Source organism: Thunnus albacares, chromosome 11 (assembly GCF_914725855.1).
Source record: "Thunnus albacares chromosome 11, fThuAlb1.1, whole genome shotgun sequence".
In the NCBI taxonomy this organism is placed as follows: domain Eukaryota; kingdom Metazoa; phylum Chordata; class Actinopteri; order Scombriformes; family Scombridae; genus Thunnus; species Thunnus albacares.
Window position 1 is genome coordinate 8,995,689 of NC_058116.1, and position 27,833 is coordinate 9,023,521.

Below are 27,833 nucleotides of genomic sequence, written 5' to 3' on the forward strand. Positions count from 1 at the left end.
TAGCATTCCACTGTGACCTAAAAGTTGAATATTATTAGAGCTGCAACCGTCGGCTGTGATGAAAAGAGCTTACATGACAGTGAAATTGAAATTCAAAGAGCTGGAGATAATGTACACACAGATCAAAAGAACAAACGGTGGGGAGAAAAATAACACACCAAGAAGTTTTACATTTCCTCACAAGGGGAAAACACACTCTCGCGCCCACACGCACATGCACAGGCACACACACACACGCACAGGCACACAGGCGCACACATTCACACTCAGTATTAGACAGTTTGGTGTAATTCCATCCAAAAATCTGCCAGATGCAAATATCGCCGCTGTGGCAATAAGTTGACACCTGGAACACACTGCTTTTTATTTGCTGAACAGAATTTGGCTAATTTTTAAAGCTGATATAAATCTTTCTTCTGATTGTAATTGTCATCACAATCATTATAATCATCATTACAATCTGGTGCCAAAGTCAGGACTGAACATAAAAAGGTTATAAATGTATCAATAACACAATGAAATCAATATGTGAATTATTTTTTATGCATAAACAAACGCTCTGCTCATAGATTACTTACTGAAGCTGTACTTAGCTTAGTGATCTGCCGCAATAATGATGATTCATAACTTTAATAATTGATATGACAGGCCATTTTGTCAGCCAAGACATAACTCAGCACTAGCAGGAGAAGAAGGACTCAGATTCTTTGTTTAAATAAATGTAGCAATACCACAATTTAAAAATGCGCCAAGTAAAAGTGCTGTTTTCAAAAGTACAGAAGTATCAGAATCAAAAATTAAGTACTAACAGTGCAGAATGCCTGTTTTAAAGTGCTTTTAAAATGTATGTATATTATATGATTGGATCATAATTATTGATGCATTAATGTGTAATCAGAGTTTTAGTGTAGCTGTTTGAGGCTGGGGCTAATTTGAACTACTTTGCATACTGTTGGGTATTTGAATCTATAGCAATGCATCATGTTTTTGAATGAGAAATCACAATCTGCAAAGTAACTAATAACTAAGTCTCTCAACTACATGTGATGGATTAAATTACAAGACAACATTTGCCTCTAAAAGGTAGTGGAGTAGAAATATGAAGTAGCATGAAATGGAAATGCACAAGTGCAGTAAAGTAGCAGTACTTGTGTAAATGTATTTCGTGTTTCTTCATTGCTCAGCATTTTCACTCTGGAGTGATGCAGGATGTTTGCATTGATCTGTCTGATACAATACCCTGTTTTCAAACAAAATAAAAAATATCCATATTTCTTTGACAATTTTATCCACATATCATCCCAGCCTTGTTAAAAACATCCATCAATGATTTTCTGACACAATTTTTTCCACACAAGATGCTTTATGATGATCGTTGACTTCAGGTCACAGGTTGTCAACCTTTTTATTCACCACTTTGTCCCTGGTTGAAATCCAATAACCAGCCCTTCACAGTCCTATTGAAGTATAGCTTTCCTACTACAGTACAGCTGGAGGAAGCAGAGCATAGGTTTCCATTGGTCCGATCGTTGACACTTCACTTGAGCTGACATGTTTCATCATATCACCAAACAAGCTGCTGCTCAGAGTCTCTCAGCGTCTGGTTAACCTATATCAACTGCCACAGCACGCCCCGATATACATGAATCCTTATACAGGTCGTGACAATCAAAACAGTCCTCACAGGGGTCAGTGCGCTCTGTGTTGCTTTTGTTTAACCTTGAGGGCTTCTATGCTTCCTCCTCATCCCTTCAGGGAGACTTGCATATTCCTGCGCAGCCTTGTGTGCGTACTGAGATGCCTGTTTTCTGGATAAGGGCCTCTATGCTTTTACAGCTCGGGTGTGTTAACATGTGTCCCTGCAGTGGGCCGGCGCGCCAGCCAGCCAGTGATAATTATTCATTAGTATTCATTAGTGTGAGGTGCTGGCCGGTGCGGGGCTCATGTTGAATCAGTGTTCTGACGAGGCCTTGGCCCGGCATGGGTCAGCGAAGAGCCAGTAATTAGGCCCACCAGTCAGGAGGCATTTTCCTAAGCACAACACGTGAAGTTGAGAGAGAGAAGATGCACCCACCAGGAGAAGGGCTGCAGAGCGAGAGAGAGAGGAGGAAGGTTGAGAGAGGATGTGTGTTTTTTTTCAAAAGAAAGCCAACCTTGGCCTCCTTGCTTCACTGTCTGGGTGCTGTTGAGTACTTTAACCCCTCTCCATCACTCCATCAGTGATTAAATTTACTTCTCTCTCCTCTCCTCTCCTCTCCTCTCCTCTCCTCTCCTCTCCTCTCCTCTCCTCTCCTCTCCTCTCCTCTCCTCTCCTCTCCTCTCCTCTCCTCTGCTCTCCTCTCCTCTCCTCTCCTCTCCTCTCCTCTCCTCTCCTCTCTTCTTCTCTCCTCTCCTCTCCACTTTCCCTCTATTGAATCACAGATGCATATATGTGCCTGTTTGTTTCATTGTTGCATGTTTATTTATGGGTCTTTGCGTGTCACATGGTTGATAATAACAGCAGTTATTACCACTTACAGACATAATTGTGTAATCGTTAACATGACAGAGTGGTCGCCTCCCAGGAATGCTGCTAGTATTGTAAATGCGACTGAGGTCTAACTGAATTAATCTAATCGGAAGATAATTACACTGGCTGGAGCAAAGCTGGACCAGATTCATCAAACTGTTTCCTGCCCCCGTGAGCCATTAAAGGAAGAGATCTGCAATCCTAGTAAGGTTAAAGGCGTCCGGCACACCTCAAAAGGCTGTGTCACAGCTGTCAGTACATATCTGACATAGAAAAGGGGCTTTGACATTGACTGACAGCAATTGAGAAAACAAGGGGTCAAGTGTTGAGCTTTTGTGAGACAGGAGAGAGGAAGGCGCAACCCCCCCCCCCAGATCCAAATCCCTGTGGAGAACAGCAGAATCCAAGGAGATGATAGCTTGTCCTGTCAACACATAATGCCAGTTTACCTTGAATTAAAACAAAGAGCGTAAGACATTGACAACCTCTCTCTCTCTGCTTCTCTCTCTATAGCTTTCTATCTTCCTGTTTTTCTTCTTTCTTCATTCACTCGTGTACAAGTGTGGATACACATGGGAGGGGGAGTGGGAGTGCCTTGCGTAGCCTTGCTGTATCCTGACATGATTCCAGATTAGACAAATTCCCTAAACTACAAGCGGATGGCATGACACCCTCCCCTGCCTCAACATAACCCCCCCACCCCCACCCCCACCCCCCTCTCCCTGCTCTCCTCCTCTACCTCCTCTCTCTCCTTGTTCTCCGGCGTGCACATTCTTCTCCTTCAGATTTATGACATCGGCATATAGGTGCACTTGACAGCTCTAAGATTGCTGCGGTAGAAGAGGGAGATCCCAAAGTGAGACGGGTTAGCTGGGTAAATCTATCAGGGGTCCGTCCGGGAGGAGAAAGAGGAGGGGGGGGGGTAGGATGAAGAGGGTGGTGGTGGTGGGGAAGCCAAGGGAGAGGTGGAGAGGGGGAGAGGAGAGCGAGGGAGAGAGGCTTGGTGGGGCCCCGCTGAGCACATAAGCTTCCATGCTGAGCACAACCGTGGCTGGCTGACAGTTGTGCTCAGCCTTCACTGTAATAATGAATAAAAGGAAACTCCCTGCAGATTACACATCTTCCGTGTTTTGACATTGACCTTAATACATAATTTAACCACAAAGCCTGAAGAGTGTGTAACGAGATAAGAGAGGACCAGAGGATAGAAAAAAGATGCCCGGCCTAAAACATACAGAAAAAAAAAGCCTCAGCTGTAATGGCTCTAATATGATCAAGCCCGTGAGGACTGTTGCCACCAGTAAGTTTTTTTTTCCTAGCAGGATGGGGAAAATTTGGGGAGAGGACTTAGAAGATGGAAGGCAGCAGAAGAGGAAAATCATGGATTTGTGTGTGTGTGTGTGTGTGTGTGTGTGTGTGTGGTGTATGTGAAAAATGCAGTGGTTTTCCTGCTTATCAAATTCCCAATGGGAGGAGAAGGTACTGCTGCTAAACCTAAATAGAATAATAATGTGCCAGCCCCAGCTGTTGTATGTGTATATTTGTGTGTCTGTGCACCTCACTTGGTGTGTGTGTGTGTGTAAGTGTAAACTGACTGAGAGATACCTGAAAGAGGTATTTGTCACTGTCAGTGTCACTTCCTGGTTTGTGAGTGTGCGTATGTGTGTGTGTTTGAGTGTTTTCCTCGGGGCGTGTGAGTGTTGTGATGTTTTGAGTGACTGTTTAGAGCTGTGTTTGCTGAGCCAGCGCTCCCCGCCACAGGTTATGTCACTCCAGCTGAGGTCACCATGTCACACACACTGTCAGGAAATGCTTTCTTTAGCCGAATTCCTCGAGGAGAAAACTACCAGACTCACATAGTGTTTAGGGGAATATTTCCAACCATAAATAATGCTTAGAGTCAGTTTTACAACAGAATTTTGATTCTATTTTTTTTGTAAAACAACACCATTTTCATGTCTAGTTTGTGCATTTGGTGCATTCACTTGTGCATTCTCCTGATGGGAAATGTTGCCGCACATGATTCATGCATTAACAATCATTACTACCCAATTAAGGAGGTGATTACGTCACTGGTGGCCTGCTAGGTACTGTGAAACACAGATGCAGATATTAAATATGAATTACAGAGGCCGTATCTGCCCCCCCCACCCCCCTCCAACCCCCGTCTCCCCTCGCTCTCTCATCCTCTTAACTCCTCTCAAACCCTTTCGTCTTTGGGTTCTACAAAGACAGACTGTTCTGTAATTGAAGCAGCGTGTCAAAGCCGTCTTCCTGTCCGCATGTAACCCTCTGATTCACACTCTACTCATTAGTGTCATAATTACTGCTGGTTGAAAAGCAAGGGGTCTGAGCAAGCCCCTTGGCGGGTGTTAAGGTGAGAGTGCGTGCCCGTGGCGCTCTCAGTAGGGGGTTGAGGCTGACCTCCAACCCAACAGGGGGCAGTGGAGATGTACTCAACCCAGTCTGCATGGTGCACACAGATCTGCACATGTGGTCTTTTTTAAGGCTACACGCTGCTTTGCATGGTAACAAGCTGTTGTGAATCAAAAACTGATTGGTTGATAAATGAAACATGAAGAATTGATGAGCTCTGCTGCCTTTTTTCTCTCATTTTGTATTTCTTCTATCTTGCGTTCATCAATGAATGTGTCTCCTTTTCTTTATATTGGGACTCACACACCTGTCAGTCTGTCCCCAGGCCTTGGCCCCAGTCTGTGTCTCTTGGAGCTCTTCAGGGGATTTGCTTGGCTGCAGCCTAACCGGCCCTGAACAGCCTCCAAACTGGTCCAGCTGGGTTGGACATCTAGTGCGTGTGTGTGTGTGGACTTGTGCCATCATGGCTCAGTTACCACACAGAGCCACAGAGCCACAGCTATGACTGTGGTGGCAATAGTACTTTGGTGCTTTGCCATCAGGCTTACCTCCAAGGGCTGTGTCAAGACAGAGAGTCTTGGTCTGAGTGTGCATACATGTGTGTGTGTGTTGGGTGATGCAGGGCGGTGCTCTACTTCTGCAGCAGTAATCTAATGAGCCTGTAAACACACTCATTTGACATCATTAATTGGAGGGAGATCAGAGATCCGAGAGGGGTGTGTGTACAGTGTGTGTGTGGTAGCGGTTGGAGGGTTCTCCCATCAGAGAGGGTTCTCCCAGATCAAAGATTTAGAGTGTGAAATCCTTGATTATGCGACAGAGAGACACATTAGAGGCAGTTTTCTGCCAAGCTGAGAGAGCAGCAGAGTGTTTGGTCAGTGCCAGCAGCAGGCCTTGATTTCGGCAATGAAAAGTGCTAAAATAAAACACACAAAGCCGCCCTCTGTTTTGTCAATTTTAACGATGAGTGGACAAATAAAAGTTGGAAGACATCAGGGAGTTTGTCTGGTCCCAGTTTATGGATTTTCAAGTATCATAGCAAATTTACCACATGAAGCTGTATTTTGGATGCGTGGCGATGAAGCGTTTACTGGCGCTTTTGAAAAAAGTTTGGGTCCTCTTTGTAACTGTCACAGAGTATGATCCATTAGCTCTAATTGTGCTGCCATACTAGTTCAGTCACATTTGTCAGCTGGATCTAAGCTGGGGGGAAACACAGGTGCAGTGCCGGAGTTGCTAGCTAGTAGTCCTCTGCTCCGACTGTAACCTAGTCCAGTCCTTAATGATCTATCTGTCTACCACCCGCACAATGGCCCACACCGCTGTTCGCTTTCATTTACAGAGTGCCAGTCTCTGAACTCCCCTCATCAACCCTTTGTTCCTGGCTGTTTCATGTTTTTTATGGGAATTGAATGGCGTAGCTGTGTATGGGATACTTTTGAGCGAGTGGTTGAGAGAGAAAGCTAGAGCAGGAATTTTCCAGTGCAATACATTATGAAGATTTCACTTTCTGCCTTTGATTCTGCACTGACAGTTATCCTTCAGCCCTCCTTTAAAGTCCCACTTTCAATCCCTAATGGCTGTCATGTCGCTGCGCTCTCTGGACTCTTACTCAAAGTGTCATTGGCATAATGGTCGGCAGCCGTTGGCCTCTTTTGATCATCCATGCTGTGCGAGAGCAACTGGAGCCGAAACAGTGAGGTGTATGAGGTGTGTGTGTCTGCGTGTCTGCATGTGTGTGTGTGTCTGTGTGTGCGCTGCTTGCACCTCTGCTCGGCTGCCACTCCCAGGCAAAGCTCCACGACCGGATATCTAAAATTCACTTTCAAATAGTTTTCCTCCTGTTCTTGGTGCCTAATAGCCAAGCAGTGGAAAGTGTGTGTGCATGTGTGTGTGTACTCATTAAAGGGATAGAGCAGGTTTCTACTGTATCAGCATCTCAGGCTCAGCCCAGTTTGGCACTCCCTCAACGGTTATGCATACTCCAACAAAGGGATGAGGGGCCGCAAGGGAGTGAGAGACCAGGAGAGAGAGTGAAAACTGGTGTATGTGTGTGTTTGTGCGAGAGTCTGACAGTGAGCTGAGGCCTTGGACAGAGCCAAACTGCACTCAAGTTCAAACACCCTGGCCTGAGTTTAAATGTGTCAAGCCAGTCCAAGATAAATTTACACTCACCAGGCCAGAGAGAACACATCTAAGCAAGATGATTGGGGCCAGAAAACATCCGGAGGAGCTCTGACACATTCAAACAGATACGTGTCTGTAATAGACGCCAGTGTGCGTTTACTGAATGACATTATGTTCAAACATCCTGGGTTGAAACCCTGCGTGTGGATTCAAGTAGTGTCACGCTTCCAGGACCAGCATCCTCTCATTTCTTGCCTAGTTTACCTGCCTCCCCCACAACAGCTCAGGCCCTGGTCCAGTGTTAGCCAGGCTGGGTCCAGAGCCCAGGGCACTAATGCTATCATTGTCCAAAGAGCAAGGCCAGAGACATCAGGGTGTGTGATTTTCTGAAACAAGAACAGTTATTCTGGTTTGATAACATTCATTCAGAATATGGCTAATGAATCTGACAGTAACACCATGTAGATATGGGTGGCAGAGCAACATATTTTCCATCATTCTTTTGATTCTTTTGATTTTGCTTTGGTCCTGGTCAATACTGTAAGCTAATATTGAATTATACAAAGCCCGCTGCCTCCTATAGTCTGAACTTTGAACTCTCCACATTTGATGCATACAGCAGCAGTTTGTACAATCATTTTCCTACATTTACAATAATATAGTGTTTCTATTGAGGTAGCTCCATAGAACTTTTTCTTTTTTCTTTCCCTAGTTTCCCCTGGAAAACTTCTTCACTTCTGTGATAATCGATTTGTCTTTGGACTTATTTATTTAATACACTCACTTGCACACATACATGTGCAGCCCTCCCCTCCCCTTTATCCACAGAGGGATTCAGATCAGAGCGCTCGGCCAAGATCGTGTGTGATGTAAAGTTCTGGAGAATAAAAGATGTCTCTTCCAATAACATATTTCCTGCATGTATCGAAAGATGTGTCAATTTCAGTTACACCTGGCGCAGCAGTTGGAAAACAGAGAGTTCTTCCCTTCTAAAAGACAATGCCATACCAGTCACTCCCCACCTGAATGACTGATACATTAAACATGCAGAAAGCAGCGGGAGGACACTAGGGAAAGAGCGTTCAAAGACGAAAACAACGCATCCAAAAACAAAAAAGAAAAATATGTCGCTTGCTACAGTACAATACAACGCAGCTGTCTAGTGCTGAAAACTAGCACCAACATTGTTAGTCTTTCTAGGAACAGAGTTTTTTTTTCTGTACAAACAATAATGAAAAAATAGGCTGAAATACGTGCGAACAAACTCATTTAGAGTACCATTTAACTGTGCTTTGAATTCCCAGGTATTTTCTGTTATTTTCCAGCTGCCACAAGAATCTATTTCTGTATCTCTGTAACATCCCAGCAATGTCTGACATCGCAAAAGTGAGCATTTCTTAGCTTTTCTATACTCTAAAAGCTATTCCAGAGAGGCAGCTGATCACACAGGCTTTTGTAAGAGGAGCAGAGGAGCATCTTATGCCTTCTAGTTTCCTGACAGGACTGTCAGAGTACATGCGGGCCTATAGACCAGACGTGCTAAAATCCGCAGACCTCGCCATGCTCATAAAATGCTGACACAGCTGCCCTAGGCCTGGCCTGTTGTAGAAAATTAATTCAGGCAAGTCAGAGGACACTCCAGTCAGTGAGACAGACAGACAGAAGGCGTCCTGTAAGGCAGGCAGTGTGAGGAGAAGTAGAGTTTCTGGTCTTTGTTCACTGCTGGACACGTTAAGACTCCATTAGGAAGCCTGACACAAAAGGCTGTGGCTGTCTCTGTTCTGACTGAGCAAGCAACTTAACTGGGACTTCTGCTCTGTCTCTCTCTCTCTCTCTCTCTCTCTCTCTCTCTCTCTCTCTCTCTCTCACACACACACACACACACACACACACACTGAAACACAATCACCAGTATTTAAGACAAAGAGAATAGAATGAAGTGTATTTTATTTGTGACTTTTTGTGATAGAATAAATAGCTGACAATTGCATGCCTGACATTTCTCTATCTGACTTTATGACTAAATGTCTCTTTTTGCCAGTAATCTAATCTAAAGATGTGTGATTTTTTTTTTTTTTTAATCAGCTAGCGGCTTCTGTTGCTAGATTGCTGTCTTAATCTGTAGTCTTTAGTTAGGCCTTGGGGAATCCTTGTTAATAGATCCTCTTGCTTAGGGCCTCTGGCTTAATCCTTACCATTTACCACATCCTATGCTAGTTTGCTAAATACTCTCAATTAGGTGGCTGGCGGGGCATTTTGTATCACTCCATGCTCTGACCACTCCTCCTTTTTTTTCTGGTAATTTTTTTGGAAAAGGGGGTGGTGGGGGCTTGACCTTGGTTCTTGTAGACATGGCCATGATGGGACCTTCGAGCTTCATCTTCAACATCTCTCTGGATATACTGCTAACTTCATAGTGAAATGATAATCAACTCCCAGCACCAATTAGCATTCAGCATGTAGAAGGGTAACGAGAAGCCAATTACAAGAAAATATACATAATCAATTATTTATTCATTTTTAATTACAGTGAGTTTTACCCTGTTACAGCAGCGGCAGTTCCATTAATGACCTTCAGCTATCTTCATTTGAAATTGCCATGGAGTGGAGGAATTTACCCAAACCCCATAGTGAAACAAAGCAGCAGAAACACACACACACACAAACACACACACACACACATACTTGCACAAACTCAGAAAAAGAAACTTAATACGCAAAAGTGAGAGAGAGAGAGAAGGAAGAGCAAGGAAGACACGTAGCAAGAGAGAGGGAGAGAGAAGAGAGAGAGCAGAAGAGGGAAGGGACTGGCACTGTCTGTCAGTCAGATGCCCAGAGCTGCGGTGTACACGGTGTCACCCACACGACCGAGCGTCTGTCGAGGCCACCTGCCTCATTATGGGAAATGTATGCATCTGGGGCAGGCTCTGGCTGGCTCATCCTCAGCATGGGCAGGGAAAATGGCACTGGCAACTATTACTGCATTATGTTAGCAAGCTGTACACGCCGCATGCATACATACTGCACTGAGAGAGAGAAAACTAGCGAGCCAAGAGTTTTACTGAATGACCTCAAACTGGGATAAAACTGGTGTCATTCTTGGACAGGTGGTTTATTGCAAATGTCACTATCATACATAATATAATACAAGATGAGGTGGAATTTAGATTAAGTGATGCCTTATATTATTCAAACTTAAAAATGAGAGGGTTGTGTGTGTGAGAGAGACGGATGGAGAGGACAGCATGTCAGTAAGTGGACGGCTGAATGTAGTTGCTGTCTGGACCTTGTGTAAATGTCCTACTCTCTGGCCACATAGTCCTGCAGAAACCAACATGCACAGATATCAAATGGAACAAACTGATCACAACAGAAAACTTTCTCCCTGTCCACCCCTGCTCCCCCTCTTGCACCCGCCTTCCTCCCGTACCTGGCCTGAATACCATTAGACCTAATGGAGCACGGTGTGAGGGACAGCCAATCATGATGGCGTCCCGTCAGTGACACCGACATGTATCTTGGTGCTCATTATCATCCTTGAACAGCGCCAATTTACATCTGATGCTCTGACTAATTCTGCTCCAGTGTTGTCAAGAGGCATAGGAAGTGGCCTGGCCGTGATGACAGCGCGGCTGTCAGGAGCCTGTGGATGGAGGATTCCTCGGGGCATGATTTAATGCCCATGTCAAGCCCCGCTGTCAGCCTCTCTCTCTCTCCCCGCTCCCTACGCACCTTCTCTCCATCCAGCCATTAGGATTCAGCCAGCGGAGAGATGGAGCGATAGTTCTGGCGATTGGCCTGCTTAGGATTCACACTCTGGGCAAGAAAATAACACGCCCTGTTTCACAAGTGATTACCCTTTCCCTGTAAACTGCAATTAAGGCTAAAAAAGAAAGGCGGCAAAGAGGTGATGGAGAAACAAAACGTGCACGACCGCTGAGTGAAGAGAAAACCTTGAGCATTTTCCCTCGCTGGTTTATGGCTGCTTATTTGTCTAATTTTCGTTGACAACTTTTGTGTGGTGTTTTGTCGAGTTGTTCTGGCTTTTGTTTGGTTGTATATCATCCACAGATGTCGTGGCCCATCGCCCTCCCTCTTGTAGAGTGATGAACATATTGCATGCTGTCTCTAGATGGCTCCCTTTCAATGTTGGGCATGTTACTTGAAAATTGTAATTAATTACTGATTACACATTACTCATTGTAAAAGTAATTACATTATTTTACTTATTACTCAGCAGCAAAAGTAATGTGTGACATTACTTATTACATTACTTTCGTCATCTCTGTCAAAGTTGCCAGTAAACAGCTCAAAATCCTTCACACGCACACACTTTGTCTTTTGTAGTTAACACATGTAGAAATAAAAAATGAAGCGTTGTGGTTTAACAAGCAGGCAGGATACAGTTTGGAAGGATTTACTGACCATCCAACAGCTAGCGGTAGCGTAGCCTCAGCGATTCCAGACCTCAGCTGCACACCCTCCAATTCTGAACTAAACTAGCATTTCTAATAACTAATCGCATTTCTCCTCCTCTGGAGTCTGTCAACTGATCGCAAAGACCACACTGATATCAGCCATGGATGTAATGTAAGAGCTTGGATACAGTGCTGCCGCTCAGCCTTGCAGCCAATTTTTCCCAGTGGCCACAGTGAATAATCCCCATGCAAGCCAAAAAAGCATTTTCCCCATAGACCATCATTGTAAAAGAGACATCTGTAAAACTGTTGACAGGACATCTTGAACTGCAGACAAGGCCAATTATGACTCTTTCTATTATGAATTTTTGATCCATGGAGGTTTTATATTTGTAAAACTTTCCTCTAGCCGAGAAAAGCGATTTCAAAATCTGTGACGTCATCACAATGTAAAGTCTATGGGCTGAGTGGGAACTTGCTGGTGGGGCCAGCAGGAGAAACACTACTGTGCATATTCAGTGGCAGCAGGTGAGCAATTCTTATTGGACTGAATAGGCGCTATTTTCGGTCCAGTATCCAGCTCTTATAATACATCCATGATATTAACACTCCGTTAATCCTGGTAAGACAGTAAGAGCACTGACCCCCAAGTGTAAAAGTAACAGAGTGTTACTGGGATTAGTAACTGTAATATAATTCAAATTTCAGATTGTAATCCCCAACACTACTTGTTACTGAAAAAAAATAATAATATTACTGTAATGCGTTAAAGTAATACCCAACACTGTTCCCTTTGCACTATGCAATCCTCTCTTGCTCTCTATATATTTATTTTGGTCAGGATGTTCGCAGTTGTCCAATTTCAGTGGAGTACAGAACAACCATGTTGTAAAAATGTATTCAGTGTGAGAATCCTAGACATGTTGTGGAGTCAAGGAGAAAGCTGCGCATATTTTTGCATGTGTCTGTGTTTTCCAGAATGAGACAGACGCTGTCTACTTATCTGAAACAATAGCCAAACCTGAGACGCCTGACCTATGTTGACCCCTGCTAAAGGTCAAAGGTGAAAAGGGCCACAGATGGCTGGAGATGGCTGGCCAGGACAGAGAGGACAGAGAAACAGGGTGCAGACATTTCACAATCCCACAATAGGAGAGAATGGATGTTATATGAGTCTGAAACAGATCTGTATAAAATATACATTTGGCCGTTCTGTCTGTGTGATGGTATTCCTTACAATATGTTGCTGCAATATGTTGCCTACCCTCAGCCTCTACCCTCTCTAACAAGGCAGTGATGGATGACCAGAGATTTTGCTGTCTGGTGGGCAGAGTCTAAGCACATATGGCCCAGTTTGATCCGTCCTTGTGAGTGAGCTCTCTTTAAACATGAGCAGAGCACCACAGCACACAGCAGAATACCGCAACTGACTCAAAATAGAGGCCAGCATGGCTTTGTGTGAGTCATCAGGCTTTAAGATCACAGTAGCAGAAATTAACCTGGCCGTTTCCCCTGCTTTAACTTTTAATGAACATTAATTAGATTCGGTCTGCCTTGTGCATGTTTTGGCTCGGTTTCATATCCTCTTTGGCCACATTAGGCTGCACTTGGAGCCGCTGATTACAGCATTCACAACGCTTCAGCTGTATGGGAAAAAACACATTCAGTTCACAGCATTAGCACTGGAAACCAGTCCAAAAAAAAAGGAACGCTTGTGTGTGATTTAGGTGATAGATGATAGACATTTTCATGAAGTGTTTCTTTGGTATTCCTTTTAGCTACGGCTCAGCAGTTGGCAGACTGAAGGAGGCAGACTGGGGAAGTGGGCTGGACTGGTTTGGGGCTTGGGCCAGATAGCATTGGCTCTTACTAGTAAGTGTCTGGTCTAACCCTCTAAGCCTGGATTCCTCAGTAGACATTCACCACGAAAGCCATGCAGATAGTTATAAAACAATCTAGTACTTGTATATTTAATAGGATCACAAAAAGAGAAATCAATAAATTGTTAAAAGTTAAAACGATATCTCTAAAAAACAAGAAAATATTTTTTAAAAATAGATTAAACAAGAATAAACGCATACCTAAATAAATGGTGGAACATGTTAATCATTGCAACAATACAGTTTTAAAAAGGAAAATTAACTATTAGATACACTCATTTATGTCATCGTAGTGGGCAACTGTAGCTCCTAATCCCAAACTAAATAAGTAAGAAAAAAAGGAAAATTTTGTTTTTCTTTGGTTTGTGTTTACTTTTCCATATTCCAGCTTTATTATCCTTTATGTGGGCTTGTTGAGGTTTGCTATCATCACAGTCTCAGTCTCCTAATTACAGTAATATACACAACCTGCTATTTTGATCACATACATGACATGTAGACATCTACAGTACTGACGGTAGCCTAATAGTAGAGTAATGTTTGTAGGAGTGGTTTGTTTGTTCTCATGCACATGTAACAGGATGTACATGCAGATGAACGAGGATGCGGGTCACACGTAACATTTCTGCCTCTTCTCATAATGATTTCACACCTGTCCATTAATCTACAGGTGGTGGTATCATGCCAAGAACTGTAACAATGCTCCAACAAGGGCAGGAAATAAGGAGACTACTAGCAAGTAAACAGATGTAAACAATGCAGGTTTAGATTTAAAACAATCAGCTTTGTAAATATTTTATGAGGAAGGAAATGCATTCAACATGTTTGTCAGACCTCAGTGGCACAAACAATTTGTTTTTAAGGAGTAACGCTGAATGTAAACAGAAACTTTGTTTACAAGAAAACCCCACATGGGGGCTGTTAAAATAGAGGAATGACACCATAAACTGCTACAAAATTCACATAAAACTGACTCTGTGTATTGTTTATCACAGAAATATTGTATACCATTTCACCGTATAATATGTACAGGGGTTTCTATTTTTTTGGTCAGAGTGTTGTGAATGTGTTTGGGTGAATATGCATGTCCTTAAAGGTCAGGTCACTCAAATCTAAACAAAATCTTTTCCCACTTACCGCATGTGGTATCTAGCCATGCGGTTTATCACCCCAATTTAAAGGGGTGAATGGAATTTAGTTAGTGGTGCTTAAAGCATGACAAAAAAATTACATTTGACTCAACATCAATGTCTCTTTCCAGAATAAAATGACCCACTTACTCCTGGCTACATACTAGAATTAACTAGGGGTAATTGTTTAAATTGTTTTCTTTGTAATTTGGTTGAAATGACCCTTTAAAATTTTGTTTGTTGTATGTATAAACCATGCATTTGCAGTAGTACAATAACAAACATTTGGGACAGATACAATGTGTACAGTGTCATTCGGAAGAACTGTTGTGGTAGCAAGGTGTCAACTAACCAATGCGGTTATTATTTCCAGTTTGTGGTCAACTTCCTGTCTGAGAGTAGAGATTGATGGATACCCAGAGTGCTCCTGTGTGTCTTGAAGGGAACTATTGATCGCTGTTGCCGTTAGTTTCAGCCTCCATTTGTTGATCTGCCCATGAAAGCCCAACTGCTTGGATCATAGAAATGACCCGGCTCTTTTTAATGATGTTTGAGCCCCAGAGAAAAAGCTGCTGGACCCACTAACAGTCAGGCCAACCACACTGCATTTTCTCTCCAGCTGAACTTGTTCTATTTGTTTCACGGCTACGAGTTTCGGTGGACGCTGGCGGACAGTGATGCTAAGAAATCGGAAGATACTTATGTATTCATAGATGTATGAGTGCACAACAATTGCAGCAATTTTGATAATGATGCTCTCTGAATTATGACACTTCGGCTCTCCGTTCATTTTGCTAAATTGTGTTTAGTGTCGTTTTTATTGCAATTTTCATCACTGCTTTTTTTCTCCGCTTTAAGAAGAGAAGGGATCATTAGCCCAGGACTGTTCAACCATGCACAGAGGAAAAATGCCATCAAAGTTGTCACAGAAAATGTCCTTGTTCTCTAATTTATAAACAAAAAACACAGATTTTTCCTTTCATGTGGCTTCTTGGAGATAATTATGACAAGATGAAAGCAGTTAAATTCCTCCCTCTGTTCTCTGCTCTTCAGATGGTTCCCCCATTGTCAAAAATGGAGATGAGATTTCATGTGGCTGTCATTGCCTGTGTCCCTGTCTCGCTCTGTCTCCCTCTCTCGCACTCGTGTCTCTTTGCCTCCTCCTTCCTGTCTCTCTCTTCCTTTCTGCCTTGCTGCTTCACTCTTCTTTGTCAGTTTTTTATTGAACTCTGATATCCGAATCTGTAGTGTTTTCAGAACTGTCAATCAATCAGTCACTATCTGTCTCAGAGGTTGCTGTCCCCTAATGGAAGAGAATGATTAGCTTTTATCAGCTCACTGATTTATATGGTTTAAAGCTTTTGCACACAATCAAAGGGACGAATAAGTCTTGTTTATGTTTCACTCTCTCTCTCTCTCTCTCTCTCTCTCTCTCTCTCTCTCTCTCTCTCTCTCTCTCTCTCTCTCCCTCCCTCACACACACACATAGTGTTGATGGGATGTCTACAGACCCCTCCCTCCTCCCCTCCCTCACTCACACACTCTGAGGCGACGGGCTGCGAGTGTGTCGTACCACGCTGTGGTGTCTGCTAGTGTTTGTGTGTGTGTGTGTGTGTGCCCTCCTGGGAGGTAATTACCAGAATAAATACAGTAGAGGCCACGGCTGCTAATTTATGCCTGATTGTTGACAGTCAGAGTATTGTTTAACATGCACAGAGAAGGCCCTTGGTGTTGTGTTTCATGATCCTCCTTGTGTGCATGTGTGTGTGTGTGTGTATTTGAGTATGTGTGTGAGAGGGATGTAATGCATCCTTGTTTTCTGTTTGTCCTCTTACTCCTCTCTGTGTCTGTGACCCTGGCGGTTAAGTAACCACACTTACAGTTATGTCTGACCTGCGTTCGCTGCCTTTTCTTGCTGACAACCTTTGATCACTCACAAAGTTTCAAGCCTTGTTATATTTGTTTGCAGCACCTGTTACAGGACACTTTGGCACTTATACTTCTTCAAAGGGCTGTTTGAGGGTTGAAGTCCAACTGAAATTAAATTGCATTTTCTTTGTCTACTACAGCATACATATCCGTTCTTGAAATCACTTGACGTGTGTTCTCATTAGAGAAAAAATTAGAAACCAAAAGGGAGGGAGTGCACTAGCCGAATGGTTACTGTGCATATGCCACATAACTAAAATGTCCCTTGTCATCTCTTTCCCCTTGTTTCCTGCCTCCCACTTGAATATCCACTATCCAATAAAGGCAAAATTGTTCCCAAAAATATTCTAAAAATGAACCAAAAGGGAGAACTTTATATTTTATATTTTTTGGTTTCATGTTCTAGTTATGCATCAATTTTCACAGAATACCATTAATTATCCATCGATGTAGAATGAGAACTTGTTTCCATACAGCCAATCAAATCTTTGCATAAAGCAGTACCATCAGTGGTCAATCATAGTCAGAACAAACAGTCACACTGAGCCTGATAGCATCCTGCTACACAACACAAGAGCCACAGACTCTGTACAACAACCCACATTAGCTTTCCTGCTGAAGTTTCCTTCTTATCTAACTTATAAACATGACCACACGTCTTGTCCTGCACCTTAGCTTGTTGAACGAGCCACCAAAAAAACCCACCAGGGAGAAGTGCACTGCTAATGTCAATTAGCAATCTAGTTAGCTAATTAGCTGCTCAGCTGCAGCCCATTAGACAGCATCTAAATGTATGTGAAATGTATATATGTCACTTTGGTCCGGTTAGATGCTATGATCCTTACTCTTAAAAAGCACTGCTAACAACACACTGTTTGTAAGGTACAATGTAATTTTGTTTACTTTGTCCCTTGTTCCCTATGTGATATTGACACTCCTAACACTCCTTAATAGTAAAAAACGATTTATTATACATAAAACAACACATTGACATTATTTTTGACTGCAAAAAGGGACGGATAAATGTGATTTCATTTGAACTTTAAGACTTGGTTTTAGGGTTAAGATTAGAATAAGCTTTAGTTTGAGGAAGTTAGGGTAAGAGTTGGGTTTACATGTAGCTATGATGGTTAAGGCTGTGTTCACACAGTCACTGGCAATATGTGAAAAAATTCTACTGTTTACATCACGATTATCACAAATAAGAAAAAGGTGATTGTTGCCATGATAACTTTGAGGAGTAAGAGTAAAATCCTATCTCAAAGTATTATAAACCACTATGCTGTGTTTTGGCATGTGATAAACCTTTATACTTATGGATCTATTATTCTTACAGGCCTCCGTCTCTGATCTTATTTCATTGTCTTTCACTATCAGCTATAACAGTTGCCAAGGTTGGTAAGGTAAACGTGTGTATACATGTGTAGAGATAAGATTAAGCTTAAGATTTAAGATTGATATTTCTCTGTTGTCATTTCTCAGCACTCAAATACACTGAAAGAAATTTTTTGTCTACATTTGACCCATCCTATACTCAAGTGGGCAGCTGCAGTGCAGCACTTGGGGACCAACTCCCTTTCTTTTTGCCAGTGGTCAGGGGTCACTGACAGGAGTATTAACCCTAACATACATGTCTTTGACCCACACAAACACATGGAGAACATGCAAAATCCACACAGAAAGGACCTGAGACAGTTGAGGGTTTGAACTCAGGACCTTCTTGCTGTGATGCAACAGTGCTAACTGCTGAGCCACCTGACTCAGTGTTTCAGTGTTTAAAGGTTTTTAGACCAAGAGTGCGTTAGTCCATCTCTCATAATTTTCTTTTAATAGTTTTTGGACAACAGTGGAGGTCTGTGGCACAGAGGAATAAGATATCAGCCATATCCCTTTAATTAGATAATCAACATAATTATAGTAGGTGAAAGGAATGATAATTATTTACTATCATTAAAGCACATCAATTAAACCAGTGGCAACTTACTGATTTAGTGTGACCACAACTTGTGCTTTACATCTTGTGCGGTTACACTGAAATCGTCTTTAGCTCACTATTCCACCCAGCATTTCCCTGAAATCCCACAACCACTTCCTATTGACTTTTCCCTCTGTTCCTGAACCGCACAGTTGTTATCAGATAGCCCAGCTGTGGCTGTGTGGCTGAGGAGCTTTAAACGCCTCATAGACACCTCATGAGCTTTATGAGCATGGCAGGAAAGAGAGTACACAGAGCTGCTAAGACCCGGCGTAGCCCAAATTGGAGGCAGTGGAAGTTCAGACGCTGCCACCCAAATGAGACTAGAATGAAGTTAACTCTTGGTCCAGAACTTTTAACGATAGCCTAGGTCTACCAAAGATATTGGGTATTAATTCATTAATAATAGATACTAATGAGCTTTGAAGTGGGTGTACAGTTGGACTTTAGAAGTCTCCAGTGAGTAATGAAGCCTGTGGAAACACCTTTGAGGTGCTGGGGGCTGGGGGGCCTGGCTGGAGGAAACACTACAAGTCTTTGTATTAGAGCTGATTGAGCTGGTCTGCGCCCCAGCTTCGTTACTGCCGACCACTTACACGCCCCGAATCCTACTGAGGCGACCACTGATGAATTTGTTTAATTGAACGTAAATAATGAATTCCCAAGGAAGAGATTTGGCCCAGTTGTAATTGCCGGAGATCAGAGGGCACAATACCAAACTTCAAAACGCCCGAGCCAGGCGGTCGTAAGAGCCATAACGATGACTTCGAAGAAAAAAGAAAGGAGTGATATAGGAAGGGGGGGACAACAGAGGAGGAGTAACAGAGACAGAGAGGGAGAAAAGAAGATGAGCTAATGAGGAACAAAGACCTAACGAGTTTTGCGAGGAAAATTAAGTGTTTCCAAAGTCGTCTTTAAACTTGGTGAGATGAAACGAGGGAGCGGCAGTTGTTTTTGACAGCTCGGGATGAGATGGGCCACAGCTCAGAGAGAGAGGGGTAATTCCCTATTCCTTTATATTACCCGCTCTCTCCCTCTCTCTCTGCTGGGAGCCCCCTCATGCCTCTCTCCGCTTCCCTACATTGATTCTTGAATTAGACTGTTTTATTGAATAATTAATAGACCTTTTCCCATGATTGATGATTTGCATGGCTTGAATATTAGCTTTTCAATCAAACGCAGCTTGTTCTAATGTAACCATATTGAAAACATGTCAAACACTGTTTACCCACTTTGTGCGCAATGTTGTCTTAAGTTCCGGCTGCCGAGGCCTCACAATGCTCAGCGGTGGGGAATGGCCTTGTCGAGCGCTCGCTCAGTGCTGATTACAAGGCCCTTGAGTTCTGACACTCATACTGAACATGCATATATACATACATGCATAGACACACTGTTTAGCATGCTAACGTGCATATTCACACGGTGAAACACACACAATTCTAGGTGTACATGTACAAGTGGGCATGCATGTGCACATACACACACACACACACACACAGACACACACGCGCCTGCAAAAACATACACAAAAGAGACATGATAGTTTTCTTTCCACTGAAAAGCCATCAGTTCCCCAAAAGAGCCCGTCTAATAGCTACAGTAGCGCTCTGCTTAGTTTGAGTGGCAGCGAGGCCAGTCTGGGAATAGATTGTCAGGCATATTGCATCTACTATCTCAGCGCCATATCACAGAGAGAGAACACATCAATGCTGGGAGAGAGACACATGCATTAAGATTCCCTTTTAATTTGACTGGGATTGAAGTCGAGTGCTAAATTACGCCGTCATCCCCCTGCTCAGGCTCCCCCCCCCCCACTCCTCCCAGGCTTGTTTTTTGTTTGTTTCGCTTATTTATTTATTTCTCGCTCTTACTTATTCATTCATTCCAAGAGTCCGATTTTCTGAGAGTGTGTCAGCGTGTCGCTCGGTGCATGAAAGCACTTTGCGTGGCGTTGTGTCTGGTGTGTTTAGACGCTTCCAAACATGTGCATGGTTAAATAATTTACAGCGTAACTGACTAATGACAGGCAGTGATCATGTCGAGACGAGGAGGCCTGGGTGCTGATCAGGGACAGAGCTTGTCTCTTCCCCTCACACTCACTGTTGGTGTGTTTGTGTGTATGTGGCTGTGGATTTGGCTATGTTGTGGGTGTGGGAAGGGAACTTGTTTGTGTTGGTGTCTCAGCACTGCATAGAAGTAGCACAGATTACAGTTCACTCTGCTATATATGGAGTGGATGAATCCCTCCCAAGACATTTGTAGAAAATTGATTTTGAGTTCCATTCATCACTTGGGTTTTTTGTGTGACAGTTCATTCACTGTGTATACAAGGAAGCAATGAGCTCTGCATACTCTTTCCAAGACATTTCACAGAGAAATGCATATGAACCTGAGATTGAGTGCTGTGCGTATTTTTTTTGTCTGATGTTTATGACAGAGATTTGTACTATCATGCTACACCGCCAGTAATGCAAACAGACGATGCTTAACTATTGCTCAGAGCTCATTATTTCTGTTTTTTATGAAAGAAAATATTTATCAGTGTTTATTTTGAATATTTGAAGAAATTAAAATCCGACAAGGAAATCAAAAATCTCAGTGAGAATCAGATTTTAAAACACAAGGTTGGTGGTGGTATTCTATATATTTTTTTGCTGTTAACAAATCCAACAAATCCAACAAATGATAAGACTGAAACAAACAACGCATTAGCCTGTGGCCCTTGTCACCAAAGTTGCACCATGCAAATTGCAATTTGCAACATGTAATCATTTCCTCTTGCTCATTGTGACAGATTTCAATATGAGACAAGCATCAGCTTGCAATGGCCATGTGCTTGCAAATTTATCTGCAACATGTTAGCGACAATCATTTGTGAAATGTGATGCCATCACCATTTGTGATCTGCTTGTAAACAAGGCTTGCAAATTTGTTTTCTCTCAATACTTTCTGACTGATGACTGACTTTCTCAGGATGTGTTTCTGTTGTCAAAGTCTTGTGTTTTGTACATCTACCATCCACCTCAATCACTTCCCTATGACTTAGTGTGCGCAAAAATCACAACATAGTATATAGTTTAATTTAAACAAAAGCAAAGTATCTAGTTTTCAGCAAATATTACTCGAATAGGAGTAAATAGTGCATTTATGGGAACTATTTTCAGCAGATTTGGTGCTGTGAGTATTTATGGCAGCAGGGCCAAGTATGTAGGATCAACTCAAAATAAACTACAGTCCCCATTTTCATCATAAAGAACATATCACCAGATGCAGCTCTGTGGCTCACTGAAGTGTTTTCAATAGTGTTTAAATGACAGTGGAGCTCTGTGGCACAGAGGAATAAGTTATATCAGGCCTCCTGCAGGAAACACTCATTAGGAGGATAAATTTATTGTTGGTTTTGATCTTTTCATGGGATTTGGTGACAATGAGAAAAATATAGAATATCACCAGAATACCTTATCCTCATCTGAAAATGAAGAACAGTAAAAACCAAAAATGATGAGACTTAATATATGCAGAATAACTCAATCTGCTTGAAGGGCTCCGGGTTTTCACAGACACAATCAATTACCAACAAAGATATTTAATAAGAACTTAAGCAGCTGAAGAAAGAAAAGCAGAATTAAACAAAAACACGTATAGCACAATAACAACCTCCCAAACCTCAGCTCCTCTCACTATAAAGGCACCTTGAAGAGAAGAGCTGCTCCCTAGGGCTTACCAAGTATCTGATCTATTATGCAAAAAATCATTAGGCTAAATTAAAAAGCTGTTTGAGGGTAACCAGATCCTTTAATGAGGTCAGCGAGCAGAGGAGCGACATTAAAACACAACCCCAGAACAGAAACACGAGACAAGAGGAGAGGGAGGCCATCGATTATCAATCACGCAGGTCATTATCTCGCTGACTCTCTCTCTTTCTCTCTCTCTCACACACACACACATGCGCACACACACAGAAACACACTCAATTACAAACACATTCCATTCCTTTCACTTCCTCCCTCTGTCTTTATTTCAGACAGGTAAACTTTTTATTGTTTCAGTAATCATCTCTTTAAGCTTCCTCACAACTTCGCCGGTCAGCCTGTGACAATCGCAGTAATCAGGACAGATTCCGCTTCTCTTACTGGCAGGATCGTTTGTTTTGAGGTGTGTGTGTTTGTGTGCGTGTGTGTGTGTTTAGGTTCATCTGACAGTCTTCGTAGAGTTCCTGGGAAAAGACATCAGTTTATTTGGCATGGTGAGCGCCTCTTTCTATTTAATTAGCGGCGTTGAATCTCAAGCAGGCTGCAGATCTAAAAATACAACCAAAATGATGTTAAACAGACAAGATACAGTAAAAGCTGACAATTATGTTAATACAGCTCAGTTTTGATACAGATATACAGAAAGATGTGTCCAACCTGCCTCCTGAAGCAACGCAATACTGGGTGCTGAGTGTGTGCGTGTGTGTGTGTGTGTGTGTGTGTGTGTGTGTGTGTGTGTGTTTGTGCTAGAGAGCTACAACAAAAGCCTCTGCACATTAGCTGCAGTGAGTTATAAACAACACACATGCTCCTGATTATATTTACATCTCATAACCATAAGACAAACACATTATCTGAATCTTAATTGGATGACACTCAAAGGCTTTAAAGCTTAAATTCATTTAGCCTGCATCAAACAGGACAGGTGGGCCCATAAGTCATACAGAAAGCCATTTGACTAAAGGTTAAACATGATCAGCTCCTGCAACTTATTGCACTTTGATATTGTTTCTCTTGTAGCTGCTGGGGTTAGTTATTTCTTCTGATTCACTGCAAAAAGAAGTCATGGTATCTTCCTTTCTTTTTTAAGATAAATATGAATCATTTTTTCAAGCACCGTTCGCATGAGATTATCAAAATTGTTCCTTGTTTGTTCTTTTAAGGATTAAATAAATACAATAAAAAAGGTAAGTGGTCTTGATATTCTGACAAGAAAAGAGTCAGAAAAGAGGACTTCATGGTTGTCACAAACATTTATAAAGTAAAACGGCATGGCTTTGCTTATTTTAAGAACCAGACCAATCTTAAAAAAAGAGGAAACAATACTTTTTTTTTTTTTAAAAAAGAAAAACTACAGTATATATATCTAGCAACGTAGAATAATCTTATATTTAGATTTAAATCTAGCTTGACTCGTGGCAGATCACTGCACTACTACAGTTAAGAGAAATATTACATTATTCTGACATATATTACTTTAAAGAAGTTATTTTAAAATGACGCAGATTGTATCTAGTGCTATTATGTTGTGTGTTATATGTTATGTGTTGTGTTATGTCTGGAGCGTCGATATTGGATGATTCTGCAAAACACCATATTACATTCAATGACAACATCTCCAGTATCTGCAGGGCAACTACTAAAATATAGATAAGGTTAAGGAAAGATCATGGTTGATGTTAATAAAAATGCAAAAAGTTGTGTGAAAGGAGGAGAAACTCCAGTCTACATGAAAGTCAGACATGCTTCACACTCACCCCCCCCCCTCAACTTCCACAACCTTACTTTCACCTCCCTACATACACGGCACACTACTTCCTCTATTGGTACTGAACATTGGCATTGGATGTAAATCGTAAGGTATGGATTCCTCCAATCTGAACGTAATACCTAAGCCATCACAACCTCCTCTTGTTAAAGCTCTTTGCCTTCAGATGTAAAGAAGCAGAACAATTCATGTAGTAACCTAAATTGAGCTGAATTAATCTGGTTTAAATTTATATTGAAGTTTTATTACTACTATCAGGTCTTTTTTAAAAAAAAAAAAATAGTTTCAAGGTCAGAGACTATTTCATATTGACCTAATTTTTTGCAGTGTGACATAGACTCCACTAACACTCCCTGATCCAACAATAGCTTAAAGCATTTCTTGGTCCTCTGCTGTGGCACTCATGCCTCACTGGTGATGTCTTGTGTATGTGTGCACATATATCTGGTTGCTTGTGTGTGTGTGTGTGTGTGTGTGTGGTGTTTGGAGGGTTGATTAAAACTTAAAATAGCTACCTGGTGATGTATCCATTCAATCACTATCACCCTCTCCGACCTTGTGACCCATCCTCTCTCCAATCCCTTTCTGTAACTCTCCCTTAGGTCTCCCCTCCGTCCGACTGAACGTCTACGTCCATTTTCTCATCTGGCATCTTCCCTCCGTCACCTGGCCGTGCTCAGGGGACGGTTTATGCTTGTCTGTCTGTGTCAGTCGACCCCTTGACCCCCGGCGAGCTGAGTGAGAGATCTCAGCCCGGGGCCTGTATCAAACGGTGCAGTTGGCACAGCTCACATCTTCTATCACTGGCAACTGTCAGCTGTAGAGGCCGTGAGACAGAGGAGACCGTGGCGGCTGAAATACCTAAAAGGACACACAGCATTGATTTCACAGGCTGCAGATCTTTGATAGCAACAGTTGTCAGTTGATCTGAGGAAAATTATTGGAACACCTGCTCTATGCTTTTGGTAACATGTGGCCCCCTCTCTATCTCATGATCACTCTCAAAAGCCTGACTTGAATGACACATAAATTCACTATAGTTCACACACACACACACATATACACACACATACACACACATACACATGCCACAATCCTGCCATTTTTTTCATCTTTCAGATATTGTCCTTTCTTTTTGTAGCTTTTTTTTGCCATATTGACTGTGCCCCAATTAAGAAAACCCCTGACATAGTTTCCACAGCGACAGGGGGTCATATGCCAATCCTCCATTCTCAGCCTTTGATTTTGTCCTCACAATGTGGCTTGATTGGTTCTGATCTATCAGATGTGTGATGGTGATGGTTGATGACATTAAGGTGTGTGCGTGTGTGTGTGTGTGTGATTAGGGGTTTGTGTGAGGCAGTGTGTTGCAGAGCCCCCACGTACTTTAAAAGTATGATTGCGCACATGCTTCACGGTAGTATGCTATCTGTGTTCTTGGTTTTTGAGTGTGATCGAGCAGTTCACCGTGACCTTTAGGTGGTAGGCCTGCAGCTTCATGATTAGAGGGTCACTGGCTCAGACCCGGCTCCAGCTGTTCCCCTTCAATCCCTGCACAGTCCCAGTCGCAAATGCGAACATTTTGATGACATCACCAGTCACAGAGAGGCCAGTGGGAAGCCCGCCCTGCCCCTTCCCCTTCCCCTCACCTCTGGGATAGCACTAATGAGGCGTGCCGCGCCTCACTCTCTCTCGCTCTCTCTCTCCCTCTCTTCCTCTCTGTCTTGTTCTGTTTCCATCTGCTGTACTTCCACGCTCCTGCTCTGTTTCAGAGACGTTGCTGGATCACCCTGTAGACCAGAGACACCCTACAGCTCCTGCTGCTGCAGCTCTCTAATGACTCGCACACAGGAGACTGAAAACTGCGCCTGTAGCTCGGCCAGCGAGCAAGCCGACCAGCAAGCCGGCTCCGCGCTTTCTTGTCCCTCAGATCTCCTTAAAGCTGCTCAGTGGGAGGTAACCTCCACACACTGTGATCTGAATAACTGGCTCATGTGTTTGCTGATTTGTCGGCCAAATCATTCCAACAGGAGTGCTTTTTGATACAGTTCAACTAAATGTATTAGCTCATTGTGTGAAAGCAGCATGTCCCTCTTTATTGTCTAGGGGTGAAACATCACTTAGTGCTGGAGTCGAGTAGTAATTAGTCACAAGGGACAGTCTATAGTAAAAATAAAATGGCTTGTTTGGTATTGAATTAACTTGAACAATGGCATGTGAAGGCACGAGCATCAGCAGGCAAAGAACAAAAGCTAAAAATGCTATCAATATGCAAAATTGACTGATATGTTTATTCCAGGCCTGTTTTGTTGTGTTTAAAGTAGAACTCTTTTTTTTTTTGGTAAGATACAGCGAGGCTATTGGGATAGTCATTAGAAATTCACAAACAAAATAATGATTGTATCATATTTATCAGATGTTGCTATTTATTGCAAGCAAGCTGTTTTATTTTTTCATCCCACTCTGGCAGTTCCACGGAGAGTAGGACAAGCTGCTCTCCTCTCACATCTGCCTGTGTACACCCTGTTTAGTGAATTCACTTTGCCATGATCGAAGGAGCTGCAAGGTTTTGAACTCCAACCACAGTTAAAAGACAATGTAGTTGCGGTTGCATGTGACTTTGAAAACTCAAATCTTCTCTTTTTTCTGAAGGGAGCACTGACAAGACAGGGAGCGAGGCTCTCTTTCGTGCAGTTTTGTTTTTCCGTTAAAAATCAAAAGACGTTGCTCGCTGTATTTGCCCCTAATCAGCATGCAGCTGCTTTGGTGGTGGATTGCAGAGGTGTAAACCATGCTCTTTTCCTGTATGGTGTTGTACATCTTTCACAAAAGACTGTTTTTTGTACTGTAAATCTTTCAAAAAGGAGAAAAAAGAACAAAGCCACGTCTTGGAAATCAACTGTAATTCATTTTCACAAACGTATAGGTTATTTTCATCTGATATCAAATATTTGTGAATCATTTGCTACGCTGTGATGTTGGTAAACCACTGTGCTTCATATGCCTGATATGCTCCGCATAACATACCATTTATGTCCTATAAATTAATCCCTCACCTCTTAATCACCTGTGAAATGTGATTTGTAATTATTGCTGAATAAAGTCACTAAAGACAAACTGAATCAATGGAAGCATTTTTACATATCTCAATCATTTTGATAAAGTGATGACATGTTGAACCAGGATTTGTATCACTATGTTGAGCATGACATCACATGTTGTAACCGATGTAATCAGGACATCAAGATGAGCTCAAAGCAGATGTTGTGTTGGCCTTCTTCAAATCTTCTTTCAAACATGAGTCATTTGGCAAATAGTTTTATTAATAACCAGCTTCTCCTCCTTCCTAGCTCTGTGTCACTGAAAAACATTAGAACATCTTGTCTTGATAAATATAGAACTGCACAATGTCTTCAGAAATGCAGCTGGACAGAAGAGTGAAGTCAGAAATTGGAGGTGTCCCAGTTGATGTTCAAACCAGAAAAAGTCACTGTGAATGAACGAGACCATTCATCATCATAATGTTTGGATGCTCTTATATTAGCGGTAACTGGGATCTGTGGTTAGCATCAACAATAAATCGATGTGGCGGTTACAGTGGTTTGTAACTGTTTATAGTCAAAAGTTAATTTTGAACACTGGGCAAACAAACTGCACCTACGCTCTAGCAAGCGCTCACTAAAACATATCTAACATGTGTGAGAGAGATGATTGGAAAGGGACAGAATGAAAGAGAGAGGGAGAAAGTGGAGTGAAGGCTTTTTGCTCCAGAGCTCCAACAGCGCCGCACATTTTTCATTTCCCACTGAGTTGAAAAGATCAGGTAATTGAAAAGGAGACAATCCAGCAGCCAAGGCTCCACAGATGCCAATGAAAAGCTTCAGAGATATTAGAGTATTACACTTTGGGCCCTGTCTTTGTATTTCTTTCACATGGGGCCTATGGAAAAAATGGCTTTATAATGACAAC

General features: G+C 42.4%; 1 long non-coding RNA gene across 3 annotated transcripts in view; it reads left to right on the forward strand.

Moving 5' to 3' along the window:
- The window catches only part of LOC122992607, a 39,473-nt gene extending 12,559 nt beyond the window's left edge, over window positions 1-26,914 (forward strand). The window contains exon 4 of one of the 3 annotated variants that reach the window (XR_006406079.1): window positions 13,981-14,304. This is a non-coding gene — a long non-coding RNA (uncharacterized LOC122992607). Of the gene's footprint in view, window positions 1-13,208; window positions 13,352-13,980; window positions 14,305-25,636 lie in introns of those variants that run through there. The other 2 variants (XR_006406078.1, XR_006406077.1) reach the window with 2 other exon arrangements.
- The last annotated feature ends 919 nt before the right edge of the window (window positions 26,915-27,833 follow it).